Source organism: Malaclemys terrapin, chromosome 5 (assembly GCF_027887155.1).
Source record: "Malaclemys terrapin pileata isolate rMalTer1 chromosome 5, rMalTer1.hap1, whole genome shotgun sequence".
NCBI classification, from domain to species: domain Eukaryota; kingdom Metazoa; phylum Chordata; order Testudines; family Emydidae; genus Malaclemys; species Malaclemys terrapin.
This window is the reverse complement of record NC_071509.1, coordinates 2,303,125-2,325,073: the sequence shown is the minus strand read 5'-3', so window position 1 is coordinate 2,325,073 and position 21,949 is coordinate 2,303,125.

Here is a 21,949-nt window from a genome sequence, read left to right as displayed (position 1 = left end):
ATGTTTCTCTGTTAGATTGAAGAGCCCAATATCAAATATTGGCCCCCACGTAGATACTTATTGACTAATCAAATCACCCCTTAACCTTCTCTCTGTGACGTTACACAAATTGAGCTCCTTGAGTCTATCACTATAAAGCAGGTTTTCTGATCTTTTAATCAGTCTCTGGCTCTTCCCTGACCCCTCTCCAATTTGTCAACTTCCTTCTTGAACTGTGAGCACCAGAACTGGACGCAGGATTCCAGCAGTGGTCGCAGCAGTGCCAAATACAGAGGGAAAATAACCTCTCTGCTCCTTGTCACAGTTTAGAGCAACTGCACCTGCTGTCCATGGTTCAGCAAAGTCACCCCCTCTTGGCTTCCAGCACCCCAGCTGTTGCCTTTCTGGGTGGAGACCTGCGTTTCCCTCCCTTCTGACTGGGGTAATCCAAGGCTGCACAGTTCTCTGTGTTTCCCAGCAAAGACAGTCTGTCTAAACAGGCCTGCTTGCTTTTTATTCAGAGGCTGATGACAGAGGGACTGCTGCCGGTATAAGTTATCTCCCAGCTCTTTCTAAGCAAGCCGACTTTATTCTTATATTAAAAACAATTTTAAAACTTGCACACGTGCTAATGAACTTAACTGGCATCCCCCCCCCCCGGCGTGGCTTTGTGGTTTCAAGTTCATCACAGGCAGCTTCAGCACAGTTGGATGAGGTCTCAGTAGGCCAAGTCCTTCCAATCCTCCTCTAAGGACTGGTGCCCTGGGATGGGATGTCCACCGCACACTCGCTCAGAAGGGGTTCACGGAGGCCAGATGGAGCAATTAACCTATTAGGCTGAAGGCTGAGAGGAAAGCGGGGAGGGATAGCTCAGTGGTTTGAGCATTGGCCTGCTAAACCCAGGGTTGGGAGCTCAATCCTTGAGGGGGCCAGTTAGGGATCTGGGGCAAAATCAGTACTTGGTCCGGCTAGTGAAGGCAGGGGGCTGGACTTGATGACCTTTTGGGGTCCCTTCCAGTTCTAGGAGATAGATAGAAAGCCCTAATTAGGGGAAGCTCACCTGTGTGGGATCACAAGGGGCTTCTATAAAGCCAAGGAGCTGAGAGCAGAAGGGAGCTTCAGGGAAGCAGGCTGCAGTCACTCCTGGGTGAAGGGAGCTGTGTTTGGGGCTATAGAGGGTGGTCCATGGTTACCCCCTGGAGGAGGGAGTTTGGGCTGGCAAACCCAGAGCATGGCGGGGAGCCAGAAAGGTAGGAGGCGGCTCTGGGGAAAAGCAGCAAGGGATAATATAGGGCAGACCTTGGCTGCTGAAAAGGGTCCCTGAGCTGGGTGGGCCCGGGTTCCCCTACCAGTCACTAGGGACATGGCACCAACTGGGCAATGAATGGGGAAAACAGCCTAAGCCCATGTGTCAGGAGAGAGTTTGGTGCCCCGGAGGGGGGAAACATGGCGAGTGACCTGGCTGGAGGGCCAAGGCATGAAGAGGGAGCAGCAACAGAGTGCAGCCAGCAGCAGAAGAGAGCCACAGACCTGGAAAGACCTAATCCCCAGAGCAGCAGGAGGAGGCCCCACCTGTGGTGAGTGGATCCTGTGACAGGGGTCCTGTCAGTTTGCTGGACAGGGAAGAAGGCATTCAGTCAGCTTAAACTCAGCCTTTTGTTACCCAAAAGTGTTTTCTTTGTCCTTTGATCCCTGGAGAATCCAGTCTGAACTAGTATATGGATATCTCCCAGAAGGGCGACTTCAAAGGCTGGTAAGAGGAAATTCATTAGCATCCCCCCTCCCTCCCAGGAGAAGGTGATACAATGCTGTAACAACCCAGACAACTGCATTTTTAATGCAATGTCCCCCAAAGGCGTTAACCCTCATTCAATAAGGTTTAGCTCGTTTAGTAAAGTTTATTTCCACAGGTGTGTTCAGAATATTGCAGGGTAGTGTCAGTCTGTCACACCCCTACTCGAGATTCCCCTGTTTATGCAGCCCAGGATCACATTAGCTCTTTTGGCCACAGCGTTGCAAGTGGGAGCTCGTGTTATCCACTATGACCCCCAATTCTTTCTCAGAGTCGCTGCTTCCCAGGGCAGAATCCCCCAGCCTGTAATTAAAGCCTGCATTCTTTCTTCCTAAATGGATCCATTTGCGTTTAGAATCTTAGAATATCAGGGTTGGAAGGGACCTCAGGTGGTCATCTAGTCCAACCCCCTGCTCAAAGCAGGACCAATTCCCAACTAAATCATCCCAGCCAGGACTTTGTCAAGCCGGGCCTTAAAAACCTCCAAGGAAGGAGACTCCACCACCTCCCTAGGTAACCCATTCGAGTACTTCACCACCCTCCTAGTGAAATAGTGTTTCCTAATATCCAACCTGGACCTCCCCCACTGCAACTTGAGACCATTACTCCTTGTTCTGTCATCTGGTACCACTGAGAACAGTCTAGATCCATCCTCTTTGGAACCCCCCTTCAGGTAGTTGAAGGCTGCTATCAAATCCCCCCTCGTTCTTCTCTTCTGGAGACTAAACTATCCCAGTTCCCTCAGCCTCTCCTCATAAGTCATGTGCTCCAGCCCCCTAATCATTTTTGTTGCCCTCCGCTGAATTCTTTCCAAATCCTTCTTGTAGCGTGAGGCCCAAAACTGGACACAGTATTCCAGATGAGGCCTCACCAATGTCAAATAAAGGGGAACGATCCCGTTTCTCGATCTGCTGGCAATGCCCCTACTTATACAGCCCAAAATGCTGTTAGCCTTCTTGGCAACAAGAGCACACTTGACTCATATCCAGCTTCTCGTCCACTGTGACCCCTAGGTCCTTTTCTGCAGAAAAGCCGTATTCCAACTCATATTGCTTGCTTGCTCCCAGTTTACCAAGCGATCCCGATCACTCTGTGTCAGTGACCTGTCATCTTCATTATTAACCCAAAAAATGGTGAGAGAGTGGTTATCTGAAAACTTGATCTGGGATGATTTTAGGTTTTCCTCCAGGTCACTGATAAAAGTGTTAAATAGCGTAAGGCCAAGAACTGATCCCACTAGAAACACACTGCAACGGGGACCTGGAATATGAATTTATTAAAATTACCCAGTCCTCCCCCCAAACCCCCCACGCAACGTGGAGAGGAATATGCACAAAGCCTTTGTTAACTGAGCTGTTTCCCCAAACACTTCACTCAAACCACACTGTTTTAGGTAAAAAATTTATTAAACTAGATGTATTACCTATAGAAAGATAGATTTTAAGCGATTATAAATGATAGCAAACAGATCAAATATGGTTACCTAAGAATTAAACAAAATCACAATCTAAGTCTTATACACGAGACTGGATTTGAATCAAGCAGTGTCTCACCCTGTTAGATAGTATGAACAGTCCACCAAGCTTCCATACACAGGCAGGCTTCCTTCTTCCTTTCCTGGGACCAGCACTTCCCCCAGTTCAGTCTTTGTTGTTCCAGAGGTATTTCCAGATGTTGAGTTGTGGGGATCCCTTGGTGATGTCACTTCCCCCTTTTATAGTTTCTTCCGTAGGGCGGGAACCCCTTTGTTCCAACCAAGAAAAAATTTCCCAGCCCGGTCTGTGGAAAATTACAGGTACCAAAATGGAGTTTGGCATCATGTGGTCTAATCACAAGCCCTTGCATGTCCCGATGAGTCGTGGCAGCCAGTATCCATAGGCTGGCTGAAGCATCCCCAGGTGAGGACAAGCCTTTTACATGGCCTGTTGTTTTCGCTCATGGGCCATGAGCGCTGTCTGGCTTCTTCATTGTTGTACCTGAAAGGGTAGTTGTGGGTGTTACCCAGCACATTTGAAATACAGATGCATAGTCAATATTCATAATTCCAGACACAAAACTGATACATGTCCACAAATAGGATAATCATATTCAGCAAATCATTGATGCCTTACTTGATGCATTTTGTACAAGGTACATCATAATTATATCGTAATCATACCACAATGATGAATATGGGGTGCCAAGTGTCACACACCCCCGTCCAAGGATGGTTCCCCATTTAGATTGAGATCTGTCAGTTAGCCAACCTTGAATGCATTTCACGTGTGCCATGTTAGTTTTAGATCATTCTCGTTTTTTAATCAAAATGTTGTGTGGTACTGTAATCAGGCATGGACTCACCCCTGCGGCGCCTCCTGCTGGTCGTCTCGGGAATTAGCTCACCAGCATCTGGAGCGCCCTCTGCAGGCCAGGTGTCCCGCCTGTCGTTGGCCCCCGTGTCCCTCCCAGACCCTGCTGCCCTTGGCTTAGGTGCTGCCCCCTGGAGGTATCCCACTCTCTCTCTGGGTCTCCCCACCCAGGGGAACCCCCACCTCCTATCCCAGTGTCACCTCAGTTATGGCTACTGCCAGTCATCATCTAGCCCCTGCACCCTGGGGCAGACTGCCGTCTATCAGCCAATCATCACCAGCAACAAGGGGGTTTGACTGGCTGCCTTTACCCACCCTCAGTCTGCCCCTCTGCAACCCCAATACCTATGTGGGCCTAGGACTGGGCCTTACAGCCTGGGGAGTTGCTGGCCTAGGGCTTCCAGCCCCCAAGGCCTTTCCCCAGCCCTGCCTCACTCTAGTTCCCCGTGTGAGCTCCCTGCAGCCAGGCCCGCCCGCCCGCCCGCCCCCCTCCCTCCCTCTCTCCTGTCAGAGGGAGACTCCTCAGCTCTGGCTGCCCTGGCTTTCTTATAAGGCTGAGTGGCTCCATTTGGGGTGTGGCCCCAGCTGCAGCCACTTCCCCAATCAGCCGGGGTTTGCCCCTTTACACAGCCCCAGCCAGGGCTTTTCCAACCCCTTCAGGGCTGGAGCGGGCATTCACCCCGCTACAGGTACCAAGTCAAATGCCTTACAGAGTCTAAGTATATTACAGTAACACTATTACCCTTATCGACTGAACTTGTAATCTCATCCAAAAAGATATCAAGTTAGTTTGACAGGATCTATTTTCCATATACCCAGGTTGATTGGCATTAATTTATATTACCCTCCTTTCATTCTTTATTAATTGAATTCCTTTTCAGACTCTCTATTATCCAAGATAAATGTCAGCCTGACAGGCCTATAATTACTTGGGTCATCCCATTTACCCTTTTAAAACATCGGCATGACATTAGCTTTCTTTCAATCCTCTGAAATGTCCACAACGTTCCAAGACTTATTGAAAATCAACATTAATGGTCCAGTGAACTCCTCCGACAGCTCTGGTAAAACTTTCACATGCAAGTTATTTGGAACTGCTGATTTAAGAAATGTCTCACTTTAGCAGCTGCTGTTTAACATCCTCCTGAGATCCTAGTGGGATGGAAAGAATGTTATCATATATATGACATCATCTCCTTTTTTCCCCCAAATACAGAACAGAAATAGTTATTGAACGCTTCTGCCTTTTCTGTATTCTTATTGGTAATTCATAATATACTTTTAAACTCTTCCTGAACTCTGCTGCCCATAGATTTCTCTTTGTATCCCTTGGCTTCCCTTATCAATTTTCAAAATTTTGTTCCACATCAAAATGCAACTAAAATTTCAAAACCTCAAGGTTTTTCCATGAAACCAAATTGTCATTTTCCAGCCAGCACCTGTCCTACCTTCCCATGTTCTCTGACTGAGATGTGTCTCCTGGGGAAATGGGTGAATTCTCTCTCTGTGTCTCTCTCTTTTTTTTTTCCTTTCAAATAAGTGGCACCAAAAAAAGTACTTTTCACCAGGTTATTGATTCCCTCGGTTTCCTGGTGTGATGGGTTCGGTCACAGAGACCCCCTTGGGACTGTCACCTGAATTTGCCTCCAAGCCCATTTTCCCTGCCAGCTTGGGACTCCAGAACCCTGCCTTGTTGAGCCAGATATGCTAGCCAGCTGCAAACAGACCCAGGTCTGGTCCACGCCCCCAAAGCTGCAGACTTTAACCAAAAACTGCTCAGCAAGTCACCTGACTCCCAGTTCCCAATGGGATCCAAACCCCAAATAAATCTGTTTTACTCTGTATAAAGCTTATATAGGGTAAACTCAAATTGTCCACCCTCTATAACACTGATAGAGAGATATGCACAGCTGTTTGCTCCCCCAGGTATTAATCACTTACTCTGGGTTAATTAATAAACAAACATGATTTTATTAAGTATAAATAGTAGGATTTAAGTGGTTCCAAGTAATAATAGACAGAACAAAGTAAGTTACCAAGCAAAATAAAACAAAACACGCAAGTCTAAGCCTAATACATTAAGAAACTGAGTACAAGTAAATTTCACCCTCACAGATGTTCCAATAAGCTTCTTTCACAGACCAGACTCCTTCCTAGTCTGGGCCCAATCCTTTCCCCTGGTACAGACAGACATTGTTAGTTCCAGCAGGCATCTTAGGTGAAAAAGCAGGGGATTCCACATGACTGGGACCCTTTGTTCTTTTCCACCCCATTGTATAGCTTTGGCACAAGGCAGGAATCCTTTGTCTCTCTCTGGGTTCCCACCCCTCCTTCTAAATGGAAGAGCACCAGGTTTAAGATGGATTCCAGTATCATGTGACATGGTCACATGTTCTCTGAGATCCCTAGTCTCCAGTCTTCCAAGGCTGGCCAGCAGGTACCCAGGAAGTTTTGCAAGTAAACAGAGCCATTCACAACCACTTGTCCTAGTTAATGGAAGCCATCAAGATTCCAAGCCACCACTAATGGCCCACACTTTGCATAATTACAATAGGACTTCAGAGTAATACTTATTTCTTATTTCTAGTTTTAGATACAAGAATGATACATACATACATACAAACAGGATGACCACACTCAGTAGAACATAAGCTTGGTAATGATACCTCACAAGAGACCTTTTGCATAAAGCATATTCCAGTTACATCATATTCACACTTACGAACATATTTTTATAAAGCATATGGAGTGCAACGTCACACCTGGGACTACATGCTAGTGTGTTTTGACAGCTGCTTGTTCAGACATCGCAGCCAAGTGTCAAACGACGCCACACAATGCCATGGTGATGGCTCCATGCTCTTCTCCTGCCTCCTCCTCTGAGCGCTCCAACCTTTTCTCAAAGGAATCTGGAAATCAGAGAAGGAAAGGCTGATGACAGCATCCATCCCTCCAGGACAACACGGTATGGTTCCTGCTCTGCCTAGGGCTTTACTCCAATCTCATGGGAAATGTCTCCAGGAAGGGGGCTTGTGCTGCTTCACCAGCAAGACTCTTCTACAGTCTGAACCTGCCTGGCTCATAACACAAGAACAAGAGGACGCTCAATGAAGCTGAAAGGTGGGGGAACTATTTTTCCTAAACAACATAGGAAACTGTGGGACTCTCTGCCACCAGATGTCATTAAGGCCACGAATGGAGTGAGATTCAAAGAGGGGTTTGACATTGATATAGCTAACTCTGGATCATGGTTAATGCTAACAAAAAGGTTGGAAGGGATGTTTAAGCCAATCTGTAAGTATTAGAGATCGGGAAGAGACCTTCATGGGGGCAGACTCTCTCACATCTGCTACTGGGGGGTTCTTGCACTTTCCTCTGCAACATCTAGTGCTGGCCACTGAGGTAGGTGGGCTCACAGCTGATCCAGTCTGGCAATCCATATATTACAGACCTCACTGTCAAGAGGTCCTAACTGAATTCCCAGACTGGATCAGACCCAAAGTCCATCTAAGACAGTATCCCATCTCCAGCAGTGGCCAGCATCAGATGGTAGTGCAAAAAAATCCCTGGTGGGCAACATTTCTTCCTACCCTCTGGTGGGTACAGGTTGGCCCAAGCCCTGGAGCCTGCGGGTTTATAATCTCCCGATCGACACAAATCCCGTCCTTTTGGAGCGACGAGCAGGGCCATGCCTGTGTGGCAGGAGGTGACGTGGGAGCCTGGTTTGGGGCATGGATAGGAGAGCTAGAAGCACTTGGTCTGCTTTTATGCCCTGAGGGATGCTGGCTTTGGGACCTTGGTGCCTTTTTGTTGATATTTGACCAGACCTGAGCTCGCCCCTGGCCAGGTGTAGTTAAAGACTCCCCTCCCCCACCTCTTCTTTTGTTTAAAATCTTTCCTTTACCTTAGTCCCAAGGGGTCTCAGACTTGCCTGGGGTCCCATCATCAGTTCAAATCTCTCTCGACTAGACGTAAACAGCGGCATTTCTAGGCACAGGGCTGGGAGTGTGACCTGAGTCTTATTTCCTTCTAGTGGCTGCTCCGCATGCAGGATAACAACCCACTACTGCTATCCACTAATGGAGTTGGTCCTTTAGCGTTACACAGTAGAGGTCTGTGCTTTGAAGATCCAAGCACATGCTAAGGCATACATGGGTGCATTTGTTTGGCTGGCTCGGGTCGGTCTTGGAGACAGCGACTCCATTCCCTCTCTTGTCCCCGTTCTCTTCCCCACCCCAGACTTTGAGATTTGTCATCATGGATGGCCAAATGGGCCAGGACCCTCTCTGTCTAGCCAGAGCCAGAGCTAAACTGATCCTTAGCCTGGATTCTGCACTCACCCTGCCAGTGCAGATGGGGCCTCTCTCCTCCCTGCCTCTCTCCACAGCTCCAGTACAAGATGCATTGAGAGATGCTAATGGGCTCTCAGTATATTCGCAGCCAGCTCAGTCTCCCCCACCCTGCTGGGCCAATCAAACACCTCCCCTGGTGATCTCAAAAGGAGAACAGGTTGAGGCTTGGGATTGATCTTAACCCAATATTCTGCACTGACTTCAAAGCATGTGCTGGCCACTCAAACCAGCCAGACAGCAGCTGGGCTTCCTGGGCCCAGCTGTTTCCTGTCTTAACAGAGGGCCCCATTTTTGCTTGCCCTTTGACCTCTTTCTGACACTCTGGCACCGGGAATGGGCTATGGACTGGGTAGAGGCAGCTCCGGAGGAATAGCACAGGTGGGAGAGTGGTCCCTGTATAGCATGGACCTGCCAGAATAGGGCCACCCTGTCCCCCTTTCACACCATGTCATGGGGGTGTCAAAGGCACGTCCAGGAAAGAAGGAACATGAGCAGAGTGCGCCGCACTCTGGCTACTCGACCCGAGCCCGCCCGGACTCTGGAGAAGATCCCATCCACTTCTGGATCCACCAAGGTTGAGCACCTTGACCTCGGGGGATGGACTCCCTTTTGCAGGCTGCTCTGGGGTGGTGCTAACCCACTGCATCACCCTAGCCAGGCCCTCGGCTCCTTGGCTAGCACCACCCCCACTTCGGCTGCACTGGACCCTCCCCGGGGTGCAGACCCTGCACGACTGCAACTGTCCTCCAGGGGGAGCTTTCACCACCAGAGGCCCTGAGCCCTGGCAGCCTTGTCAATCCAAAGCCTTTGCACTGCAGTGTCCTAGGACAGGGTTTGCTGCAGGGTCAGAAACCCAAGCCCAGCTCTGGGGTGCAGCTGGGAGGGGAGCAGGGAAGGTTTCTAATTCCAGTTGAATAAGGAGGGTGGGAAGTCAATGTGTCAGGGAGCGATGGCCAAGTGTGAAGGCGGCAATACAGATGCAGCCGCATGGGGAAGAGGCAGAACAGGGGCTGGAGCAGCACGCAGCTGCGCAGGGCACCAGGAAATGTGGTGCCCCAAATTTCCTGGTGCCCTACTGTCATAACTATAAAGGGAAGGGTAACAGCTGTCCTGTGTACAGTACTATAAAACCCCTCCTGGCCAGAGACTCCAAAATCCTTTTCCCTGTAAAGGGTTAAGAAGCTCAGGTAACCTGGCTGGCATCGGACCTAAAGGACCAATAAGGGGACAAGATACTTTCAAATCTTGGGGGGGGGGGGGGGGGGAAGGCTGTTGTTTGTGTTCTTTGTTTGGGAGTGTGTTCGTTCTCGGGACTGAGAGGGACCAGACATCAATCCAGGTTCTCCACATCTTTCTAAACAAGTCTCTCCTATTTCAAACTTGTAAGTAAATAGCCAGGCAAGGCGTGTTAGTTTTCCTTTGTTTTCTCAACTTGTAAATGTACCTTTTACCAGAGTGTTTATCTTTGTTTGCTGTACTTTGAACCTAAGACTAGAGGGGAGTCCTCTGAGCTCTTTAAGTTTGATTACCCTGTAAGGTTAATTTCCATACTGATTTTACAGAGATGATTTTTACCTTTTACTTTAATTAAAAACCTTCTTTTTAAGAACCTGATTGATTTTTCCTTGTTCAAGATCCAAGGGGTTTGGATCTTGATTCACCAGGAGTTGGTGGGAAGAAGGAGGGGAATGGTTAATTTCTCCTTGTTTTAAGATCCAAGGGGTTTGGATTTGTATTCACCAGGGATTTGGTGAAGGTTTTTCAAGGTTTCCCAGGAATGGAATCCATTGAAATGGTGGCAGCCGAACCAGAGCTAAGCTGGTAGTTAAGCTTAGAAGTTTTCATGCAGGCCCCTACATTTGTACCCTAAAGTTCAAAGTGGGGATCCAGCCTTGACATGGTGGCAGAGGTGGGATCATTTTAAACCCAAAAGCCGCAGCATGCAGCTGCACAGGGCACCAGGAAATGTGGTGCCCCAAATTTCCTGGTGCCCTACGCAGCTGCGTACTTTGCATATGGGTAAGGACGGCCCTGCCCATAAGAAGGGCTGCAGGGCAGAGAGGGGCTCAGTCTCTCCCTGGAATGGAGGGAGGAGGATTGGCTGCCTGTAGAGAGAAGTGCCTGGGACAGAGCAGTGCTGGGCAGGGTCAGGGGAGCAAGCGGAGCTCCAGCCTGAGGCCTCGGTACAGGGCCCGAGTAGGTGCTGGGGCTACGGGGAAGTAGCCCAGGGAAAGCAGGTAGAGGGGAAGGAGAGGCAGTGAGCAGCTGCCAGCTATAGGGTCCCTGGGGCGCCACATTTCAGGAAGGATGTGGACAAATTGGTGAGTCCAGAGAAGAGCAACACAAATGATGAAAGGTCTAGAGAACATGAGCTATGAGGGAAGATTGAAAAAATTGGGTTGGTTTAGTCTGGAGAAGAGAAGACTGAGAGGGGACATGAGAACAGTTTTCAAGTATGTAAAAGGGTGTTACAAGGAGGAGGAAGAAAAAATGGTTTTTCTTAACCTCTAAAAATAGGACAAGAAGCAATGGGGTTAAATTGCAGCCAGGGTGGTTTAGGTTGGACATTAGGAAAAACTTCCCAATTGTCAGGGTGGTGTGACAAAGTTTCTCCTGTATCTTGGTGGGTCCTGCGCTTATTGGCGGATTTTTCTTGCCTCAGAGATTCACCATGTGGGTTGGGGAACAGCCCAGAGACCTTCCCCTCTGGGAGAATCCACAGTCCAGGTCAATTGGGAGGTTTGGGGGGAACCCGGGCCCGCCCTCTACTCCAGGTTCCAGCCCAGGGCCCTGTGGACTGCAGCTGTCTATAGTGCCTCCTGTAACAGCTGCATGACAGCTACAACTCCCTGGGCTACTTCCCCATGGCCTCCTCCAAACACCTTCCTTATTCTCATCACAGGACCTTCCTCCTGGTGTCGGATAACGCTTGTGCTCCTCAGTCCTCCAGCAGCACACCCTCTCAGCTCCTTGCACCTCTTGCTCCCAGCTCCTCACACTCACACCACAAACTGAAGTGAGCTCCTTTTAAAACCCAGGTGCCCTGATTAGCCTGCCTTAATTGATTCTAGCAGCTTCTTCTTAATTGGCTCCAGGTGTCCTAATTTGCCTGCCTGCCTTAACTGGTTCTAGCAGGTTCCTGATTACTCTAATGCAGCCCCTGCTCTGGTCACTCAGGGAACAGAAAACTACTCATCCAGTGACCAGTATATTTGCCCTCTACCAGACTCCTGTACCCCACTGTCTGGGTCTGTCAGGGTGGTTAAACACTGAAATAAATTGCCTAGGGAGGTTGTGGAATCGCCATCATTGGAGATTTTTAAGAGCAGGTTGGACAAACACCTGTCAGGGATGGTCTAGATAATACTTTGTCCTGCCACGAGTGCAGAGGACTGGACTAGATGCCCTCTCGAGGTCCCTTCCAGTCCTAGGATTCACAGGCTAAAAGTCCCTTTAGCCTGGGTCCAGCACTTTCCTCCAGTTCAGTCCTTGTTCCTCAGGTGTTTCCAGGAGTCTCTTTGGGGCGGGGAGTCTGTGAAGAACCACAATGATGTCACTCCCCTGCCTTAAACAGCTTTTGCACATTTCGGGAACCCTTTGTCTCAATGCTTGGTTCCCAGACCGGTCATTGGTATTCCAAGATGGCGTCCAGCACCAGGTGACCTGGAGGTGTCATAGCAGCCACGAGTCAGAGGCTGTTTACAGCGTCCTCAGGAAGGTTTCCTGGTGGGAGATTAGCTGCTTCTAAAGCCTGTTTTCTCCTAATGGCCCTTTAACCTGAATGGCCCCTTCCCAGCCAGCCATCTAGACTGACAGTCTTTTGCCTAGGGGGCCTTCCCAGGCGTAAACACTTTCGTAATCCAGATAGATAGTCCATACTCCTAACTTCAGATACAAAAATGATACTTGAATACAAATAGGATAATCATATTCAGTAAATCAGAACCTTTCCAATGATAGCTCAGATGACCCATCCCGCAGACACTACATTATGATTGTTATTATAACAATATCTCTGTGACGTCTCTGGGGTGCAGTGTCACAGTCACCCAGCAGGGTGGGGCCAGAGCTGGGACCAGCACCCAGCCCTCCTGAGCCGTAGTGTAGCACGCTCACCACTGGGCCACACAGCCCCTCCTAAGCCAGGGAAGGATGCCTGGAGGTGATGTAAAGTAGCAGGCTGTTAAAGTCACTGCAGCCCGCCACCAGAGGAGACCGAGATGCGGTCATATGCACTGAGCTAATGTATTGCTTGTCGTCCCACGGTCCGAGATGAAAAGGGCCTTTAAGGCTGTGTGTATCCCAGCTCCGCGTGGGGGCGACTAGGAGACTGTTCCTACACTCACGCTTTGTCTAGTCTGAATGACTGAAGCTGGGATGAAGCGGGACAGGTACAATGGCTTTTCCTTTCCTTAGATTTCTTTGCATAATTCGCTCTGTCCCTTTACGAGTTCTGGGTTCGGGCTCTGTTCAGCTCCTGCCGCCACCTTCTCTGATCTGATTCCCCGCCAGCTTTCGCCGTTTTAATTGCAGCTCCTTTGATGTCTTCTCTGGCTGCCCTTCCCTCCTGCCCTTCCCTCCTGCAGTCAGCTGCCCGCCCCAGGGGAAGAGGGCCGGACAGTGCAGGGAATGACTGGCAGAAGGGGAAGTGACAACCCAGTGAACTGGCTCCTTTTCCCAGGGCTCATAATATTCTCGCTACTCCAGGGAGCACCCAGCCAACCATCCCCTCCACAAAGAAGGCCTTGGGGGGAAAGGGAGAGAGAGATTTACATCTGGAAGTGTCATCCTTCACGGAGCCCTGAGGTTTGCTGGGGGTGATCACCAGTTGCAGCAAGGGACCTTGCTTATCCATCTGCTTGGTCTGAGTCCCGGGTGACCAGGCCACCCAATGTGACTCCCCTGCAGATCCAGGAAGTTGATTTTTTCCCCCTCCACATCAGGCTCTCGGTGAGAAAATAGTGCCTAGCGGCAGTGTAGCCTGTGACGAGGGAGTCAGGTGGCCTGGTTTGAGGAAGGTGCAAAAGGGAGAGAAAGGACGGACCGGAGGTTACAGCACTAGCCTGGGGTGTGGGTGACTCGGCTTCAGTTCCTGCTCAGCCATAAGCATCCTGTGTGACCACAGGCAAATCACGCCATTACTCCGTGCCTCAGTTTCCCCATCTGTACAATGGTGTTAACCGCTCTGCCCTGCTGCATAGGAGTGTTGTGAGGAGAACTATACTGAGGACGGTGAGGCTTTCAGGTCCTGTGATGATGGGGGGCCAGATAAGGACCTTTGCTGGAGAGATGGTGTCTGTTCCCAGACCGCAGGCAAGTCACATTCAGTGACCTTTTCAAACCTCGAGGCCTGAATTCAGGCCCCAGTAGTGCAGCGCTCCATGCCCGCCGACCTGAAATACTTAACTCACCCCATGGGGAAACTGAGACCTGGGAGGGTTAAGGCCCTCGTGCTCAGCACCTAAACCCAAATAAAAGGGGGCGGATTTGCAGTGCTGCTCAGGGGAAGTCCCTGGGAGCTGCACCCCAGCTCTCAGTGCCACAGGCTATCCACCCCACCCCACAGGTCCCCCAGCCCTGGCCCAGGTGAGGTGTGAAACCCTCAACACCCCTAGACAGGCCCAGCACCGTGGAACAGACCAGCTGAGCTCTCTGAGATCGGTGCGGATTGAACAGGAATGCAGCATCAATATCGCTAGTGAGAGAGGCCCCGACAGCTGGGTCCCTGGGGCCCGTCCAGAGCAGATTTTAATTTCCTCTTTCGTGCCAATCTCCCGCCTCCTGCTCTGTCCTGTCTTTGTAGGAACCTCAGAGAGGGGCTCGTTTGCATGAACCACCTTGGAAGGAATTGGCCACTTGCAATGAATACATCATCTGGCTTCCAACGTAGCGCCTGGGCCAGGAGACAAAATTCAATCTCTGCTGATAATGAATCGCGGCCCGGGGGGATACAGAGCCGGCCAGCGGGGCTTCCTCAGGACCAACTTCACTGGCCTGTGTTCACAACTCAGGGAAGCGGGCGCTGCCCATGCCGGTAACTAGATCCCAAGCCCGCATGGGAACAGCATACAATCCACGTCTCGCAGAGGCAGAGGGCTTGGCTACACTGCACGGTGATGCCCACTAACAGGGTGTGATTTCTAAAGCGCACCAATGTGTCGTGCCCTGCCTGGCCCACGTAGATCCTGCTAGTGTGCACTAAACGTTCCCTAATGCTCGTTAACATAGCGCTGATTCCCAATTCAGCTCTAAGTCGGGAATGACACTGACTGCCATTCAGTCGAGACAGTCTGCTCATAAATTGTAGCTACTGGAGGCGCCTTTGGCTAGTGCCAAGTAGTTAAGTGGTGATAAAAAGGGCTGAGGGTCTATGTTCAGAGGCAGAAGTTGCCAAAGGGAGATTAAAGAACAGAAATGTAGGTGACATGCAGGAAGTATCATTGGTATTCAGTGTTTTATGGGATCTTGAGACTTTCATCAGCCTCTTCTCTGAACTGGGACAGCCCAGTTGGCCCCTCGCTATTATGCTGCTGTGTGTATGTCCCGTCCAGCCCTGGCCATGTAACCCAGACATAGCCTGATCCCACACGCACACCTGGGCTAAGCTCTTGCTCAGCACGGCCAAACTCAGTGGCAGAAGTGGAGCTGTTACAACCCAATCCAGGATGTAACGATGCTGCCTTTGGTGGGACACTTCGGAGAGTATCAATTCAGGACAAATTGCTTAGAGCAGGGCAGTTACAGCCCAAGGCTGGGATTTCTCCCCTTCTAAGGCACCAAACCAGCCAGACTAAGAGGACTTTGGTCTCAACCCTCTGGCAAACCACAAGTCACACAAGCAATTCCCTTAGACACTCCAGTTTCCCAGTATCACCACCAGTGCTACTCGTTGTGGGGACGAATGGTTATGAAAACCAATACCCCAGTAAAAGAAAAAAGGTTCTTCTGATCCCCAAGGACCAAGCCCCAGACCCAGGTCAATATACAAATCAGATCTTACCCACAAATCACGCGGTTGCCAATCCTTTAGAATCTAAAGGTTTATTCATAAAAGGAAAAAGATAGAGATGAGAGTTAGAATTGGTTAAATGGAATCAATTACATACAGGAATGGCAAAGTCTTGGTTCAGGCTTGCAGCAGCGATGGAATAAACTGCAGGTTCAAATCAAGTCTCTGGAATACATCCCCAGCTGGGATGGGTCATCAGTCCTCTGTGTAGAGCTTCCGTTTGTAGCAAAGTCCCTCCAGAAGTCAGACGCAGGATTGAAGACAAAATGGAGGAGTTTTCAGGGCCTTTTATATTCTCTGTCCATGGAAGGACACCCCTTTGTTGTTACTGTGGAAAATCACAGCAGCAAGATGGAGTCTGGAGTCACATGGGCAAGTCACATGTCCATGCATGACTCAGTTTGCAGACCGACACCATTGTTTACGTGTTAGTTTGAAGGTTCCCAGGAAAGCTCAGATGTGGATTGGCGTCTCCCAATGTCCATTGTCAGTTAAGTGTTTCTTGATTGGGCACTTACTAAGAATAGTCCCTGCTCAAGAAGTTGATCAAATTCTTCATTGAGGCCACTTAGAATCAAAACACATTGATATACAAGTACATAGCCAATATTAATAACTTCAACTACAAAAATGATACACACATACAGACAGCATCATTATAACCAGCAAATCATAACCTTTCCATAGACATCTTACATGACAACCCTGGTATAATATTTGCTGCAACATATATAACAGTGGAGGGAGGGAGAGAGGGATAGCTCAGTGGTTTGAATGTTGGCCTGTTAAATCTAGGGTTATGAGTTCAATCCTTGAGGGGGCCATTTAGGGATCTTGGCCAAAAATCTGTCTGGGGATTGGTCCTGCTTTGAGCAGGGGGTTGGACTAGATGACCTCCTGAGGTCCCTTCCAACTCTGGTATTCTAGGATTCTATAACAAGGATAGGCAACCTTTCAGAAGTGGTGTGCCAAGTCTTCATTTATTCACTTTAATTTAAGGTTTCGCGTGCCGGTAATACATGTTAACATTTTTTAGAAGGTCTCTCTCTATATGTCTATATTATATAACTAAACTATTGTTGTATGTAAAGTAAACAAGGTTTTTAAAATGTTTAAGAAGCTTCATTTAAAATTAAATTAAAATGCTGATCTTACGCCGCCAGCCTGCTCAGCCCGCTTCCAGCCTGGGGTTCTGTTCACCTAGGCCTGCAGCGGGCTGAGCAGGGCCTGTGGCCGGAACCCCGGCTGGCAAGGGGCCGGCAGCCAGGACCCCAGCCCTGGGGGGGGGGGTTCAGGGGTCAGGGCAGAGGGTGCAGGGCAGAAGGTTGGGTGTGTGGGGGGGTGTTCAGAGGGCAGTGGGGATGTGGGGGGTTCAGGGCAGAAGACCGAGGGTGTGGGGGGATTCAGGGGTCAGGGCAGAAGGCTGGCAGGTGTGGGGGTGCAGGGCAGAAGGCTGGGTGTGGGGGGGTTCAGGGCAGAGGGCTGGAGGATGTGTGGAGGTGCAGGGCAGAGGGCTGGGTGTTGGGGGAAGTCAGGGCAGAGGGCTGGGGGGGTGTGGAGGTGCAGGGCAGAGGGCTGGGTGTTGGGGGGGTTCAGGGCAGAGGTGTGGGAGGTGTGGGGGGTGCAGGGCAGAAGGCTGGGTGTTGGGGGGATGCAGGGCAGAGGGCTGGAGGGCTGTGGGGGGTGCAGGGCAGAGGGCTGGAGGGTGTGTGGGGGTGCAGGGCAGAGGGCTGGGGGGTGGGGGTGCAGGGTAGATGGCTGGGGGTATGGGGGTGCAGGGCAGAAGGCTGGGTGGGTGTTGGGGGGAGGTCAGGGCAGAAGGCTGCGGAGGTATGGAGGGTGCAGGGCAGAAGGCTAGGTGTGTGTGGGGGGGATTCAGGGGTCAGGGCAGAGGGCTGGGGTGCTCGGCTCATGGGGGTGCTCCCAGCACCCTGCCCTGAGCGGCTCATGGCAGGGGGCTGGGAGGGATATGCCCTGTTCCACCCCCTTCCCCCAGGCTCCATCCCTCCCTCTCTCTGCCTCCTCTACGGAGCTGTGTGCACGCTGCGCTCAGCTCTGCTCCGCTCCCCCTCGCAAGGGCCGTCGCGGGCAGGGAGAGGGGGGAGGAGGGGGAGGGGCCGGAACACACCACGCTGGGGGAAGAAGCAGGGGAGGGGGGAAGCTTGGCTGCCGTGGGACCAAGCTTCTGCCTCCTGCCCCCGCAGGGGAGAGCGGTGGGCGGGGGGGCTGAGTGGGGCGGGGGGCCGGGACCCTCCCCCACGTCTTCCCCCAGCGTGGCGCTTTACGGCCCCTCCGCCCCTCCTCCTCCTCTCACCGGGCAGGCAGCGTGCCACTGAGAATCGGCTCGCGTGCCGTAGGTTGCCGACCCCTGGTCTATAACGATGATCTATACGGTCACAGGTCACGTCAGTAACGTCACACAGGCCCATCTGACTCAGCCTCAGGCCCTGGTGTTCAAAGATCCTGGGAAAGCCACCTGGCTGGACTCACTCCTGCATGGACGTTCTGGGAAGCTCCGAGGCCTTTTGCCCACTGCACGGCTGTCAGGGATCAGGAGGTCTCGCTCCTCTGGAGGACAGCAACGGGCCATGAAAGACCGTAGGAAGAAGAGGGGAGGAGTGACTGACCTTTGGACTTCATTATGGATGTCTGAGGGCGGGTGGCTCAGCTCCGAGAGGCTGGCCAGCACCCTGCAATGGGCAGCTCAGGTGTCATGCCCTCACACGTGTGACCCAGACATTTGGGTCATAGGATGACTGGCACTTTAATGCATCGGTTCACACCAACATGGGAGGCGGGGCACTTCCCGGTGAGATGCACCATTTATCCCCTGAAGACCCTGCAGCCAGTTGACCATTCTTTGGTGGAGCTGTCCCAAGGAAACCTCGGGTCTATCCAGAGTCTCCTGGCTTGGCTGGAGGTGCTCCCTCTTCTCTAGGAGACGGGCACGCTGCTTTCACAGCTCTCACAGGCCGGGCCAGCAAAGCCACGCTCGGGGACTGCATCCTGGACTCCTGCACATTCTGACACAGTTCCCTTAAAAGGCTTCAGGGTCCCACACCAGGGCAGGATCAGGGGGCATCTCCCCTGTGTCCTCCCCTAACCGCCCTGCAGGCCACTGCCGCTGCCATTGGTGGTGGGCTGTGCCTGTGGGTTATTGACCTCCCTGGGTGGAGAGAGTGAGGGGACTGTCCGGTTCCTTGGCGAGCCTAAAACTGTGGGGCCTGCAAGGAAAGGCAGACCTGCCCTAGAGCACTTACCATCCTCGATACTGCCATCAGGAGCTGGGCCCCGCCCTGGGGCATTCCCCAGCCAGGAAAACAAGCAGCAGAGGGGAGGGCATTCAGGGCTTGTCCTTGCATGGAGTGATTCCCATTCTGCTTTGCATTCCCACCTTACCTCATGCGTAGACACGCCCTTACGCAGCCCTCGTCTCCACAGGACCCAAGCGCCTTCCAGACTAATGGCTTTAGTCCCACAGCAGTGAGGTGGGGGGAGATGATCCCCATTTTACAGACAGGAAAACTGAGGCTCAGTGACTGGCCCAGGGTCACCCAGGGATGTGGTGGCAGAGCTGGGAATTGAGCCCTGACCTCCTGAGTCCCGGGCCTCTAACCCACAGCTCCTCCTCCTCCTAAACCCACACAAGTTTGTCTGCCAGTCACATGGTTCATTCTTATCGTGGGCCTCTGGGGCGCCCTCCTACAGCTGGCCCCAGCAAACGCCACCAGCCCAAGGGGCACGGACGCACCCGGGGGCCTGGCATGGGAGGCACCAAGAAAACAAGGAAAAAGGGGGTGGGGGGATCTCACTGCCTTTGTTCAAAGCACTCACGCCCAGCATGAAAGCCTGGCTCCACTGAAGTTGTTGTCAAAACTCTCATTGACTTCACTGGGGCCAGGATCTCGCTCCTGCCTCGTGGCCCCCGGGCTGCTGTGAGGCTCAGCCAGCCTGTCTTGGAAGTGACTTGTTGGCCCAGTGAGGCCCGACGCTGCATTTCCTGCTGCTGCTGACCCCCTGGCAGCCAACAGCTCCTCCTTCCTCCTGGGCACCGGAGTTGCAGGCTCTATCCCTCCCTATGGGGCTGCCAGGACTTCCCCAGCCTGCACTGCAGCAGCTCACAGGCCCCTCGGCTGCTGACTGCCTCCATCGGCAGCGCAGAGGCCAGCAGGGGCCTGTCCGCTGCCAGCTGGCCTGGCGCTAGCAGCAGCCGGCACTGTGGGTGGCAGCGGTGGGATGCCAGCCACGCACGTATTCCAACCTCTCTTGCTCCCACGTGGAGCTGAGCCGTGCAGGCGACCGAACAAGGCGGGTAAGGTGCCAGCTTCGTTGAGTCACTGGCTCTCTGCCTCAGTTGGAAATGTGGTATTGACTAGAAAACCCGGCCTGAGCCAGGCTCCAGCTCCAGCCAGGGAGACAAGCAGCCTCCAGAATCTCTCCCCTAGCCTCCCTTCCCACCCCTCCTGCCAGCTCTCTTCGCTTCCTGGTGTCTCTTTCCCCCTTCAACCCTCCTGCATTCAGAGAGCCAGACCCGTGGGCTGCACCCCTCCCAAGCTCCAGCCTACCTGTGGGGTGCGTAGATGTTGGGGTAGGTCGAGCTGCCGCCTTGCGGTGAACCCCATCTTGCAACACAAGACAGGGGTTCACGGCTCCTACGGCCCACTAGTCACATCTCGGACCCTGCAGCAGCCAAGCTAGGCTCCTCTCATGCACTGGCAACACATAGCCCATGACCAGAAGCCACATCTCTGGCCAAGAACTCTCAGGCTGAGCCCACACCCACAGGAGACCTCCCCGGCCTCCATCAGCAGGCAGCAGCACAGAGGCCTGTGTAGACTGAGAGGCCATGTGCTCTGCTGATCGGGAGAAAGGACTGGAAGCCTGAAGCGGCTACCCAGGCTCTGATGGGCAGCCAAACCGCTGGCTTGCCCTGTGTGTCACCGTAATCAGACAGATCGCTTGTGCCCCTGCCAATACAGGTGCCGGGTGCATTACAAGCCAAAACCTGGCTGAGAAGCGGATGCTGCATCTCCGCTGAGAGATCCCTGCGGGAAGAATAAATCAGGATCCTCCCGCAGTCACGAGCACGCCACACTGCTCCCTCGCAACGTCCACGGGCCTGCCTTGGGCCTCGGGCGTGTCTGGCGGGGTCAGGGGGTGCAGCTCCTCCCATCTGCTGACCTGCCTTCAGAGCTAACCATGAGCCTCGCAATGAACGTGACAATCTCAACCTGGTCCTTAACAAACAGGCATCAAACGAGGGCGTCCACCACCGGGCTGAGCTTAGAGCGGCATCAGCTCATCTCAGAAATAGAACAGCTGAAGGGGGTGGGGGTTGCTCCATTTGATATTTAGAGTGACATTTATTTTCCTTTATAATATGGGAGAGTGTGTTTCTTCTCTGCTGAGGTCTTACTTCTGACAGCAAGACACACACACACACACACACACATCCAGATTAGCTCCCCTGGAAACACCCCACATTCACACTGCTGGAACCCAGATCGGACGCACGCAGGCCCTGTGGCTGCAGCATTAGCTCCCATGTGGTCCAGGCTAAATGGTCCATAAAAATAGACCCAGAGAACCCTGTGCATTAACCCCTCCCTTCAGTGACCCCCCAGGTACCAGCCAAAGGCTGTTTTCGGGGAAGAGCATCATTACTGTTTCCCACATCAGTTTATTAAAGGCCAGAAGGTGTTTGGACACCATCATAAACCCTGGGCTAGACTGGAGCATGAATGAGCCAATTCCACGCTGGGAACGGCTCTCCGATGAATTCCCAAGCACCAATTCCAACTTCACTCCCACCTCCGGTAAATTCCTCCATTTTATGGTGGGGGGAACTGGATCCTAAATACCAGAGCTGTGAAATAATGACACCAAACAAACAGGGATTAGTGAATATGTTTTTATACATCCTCTGCTCTCCCTTAGGGGTCGTATTATGTCCCCCTACCAGCTCCTAGGTGTAGGGACGACCAGGGGGCTCTGCACGCTGCCCCCACCCCAAGCTCTAGCTCTGCAGCTCCCATTGGCCAGGAACCGCGGCCAATGGGAGCTGCAGAGGCAGCGCCTGCGGACAGGGCAGCGCGCAGAGCCGCCTGGCCATAGGGGGGACATGCCACTGCTTCCAGGAGCTGCCTGAGCTAAGCATCGCCCGGAGCCTGCCCTACACCCCGAACCTCCTCCCCCAGCCCTGATCCCCCTCCTGCCCTCCAAATCCTTCGATCCCAGCCCGGAGACCCCTCTCGCACTCCGAACCCCTCATCCCCAGCCCGGAGACCCCTCCTGCACCCCAAACCCCTCAGCCCCAGCCCCACACCAGAGCCCGCCCCCCCAGCCAGAGTCCTCATCCCCTCCCGCACCCCAACCCCCTGAGCCAGCCCAGTGAAAATGAATAAGTGAGAGTGGGGAGAGTGAGTAACAGAGGGAGGGGAGATGGAGTGAGAAGGGGCGGGGCCTCAGA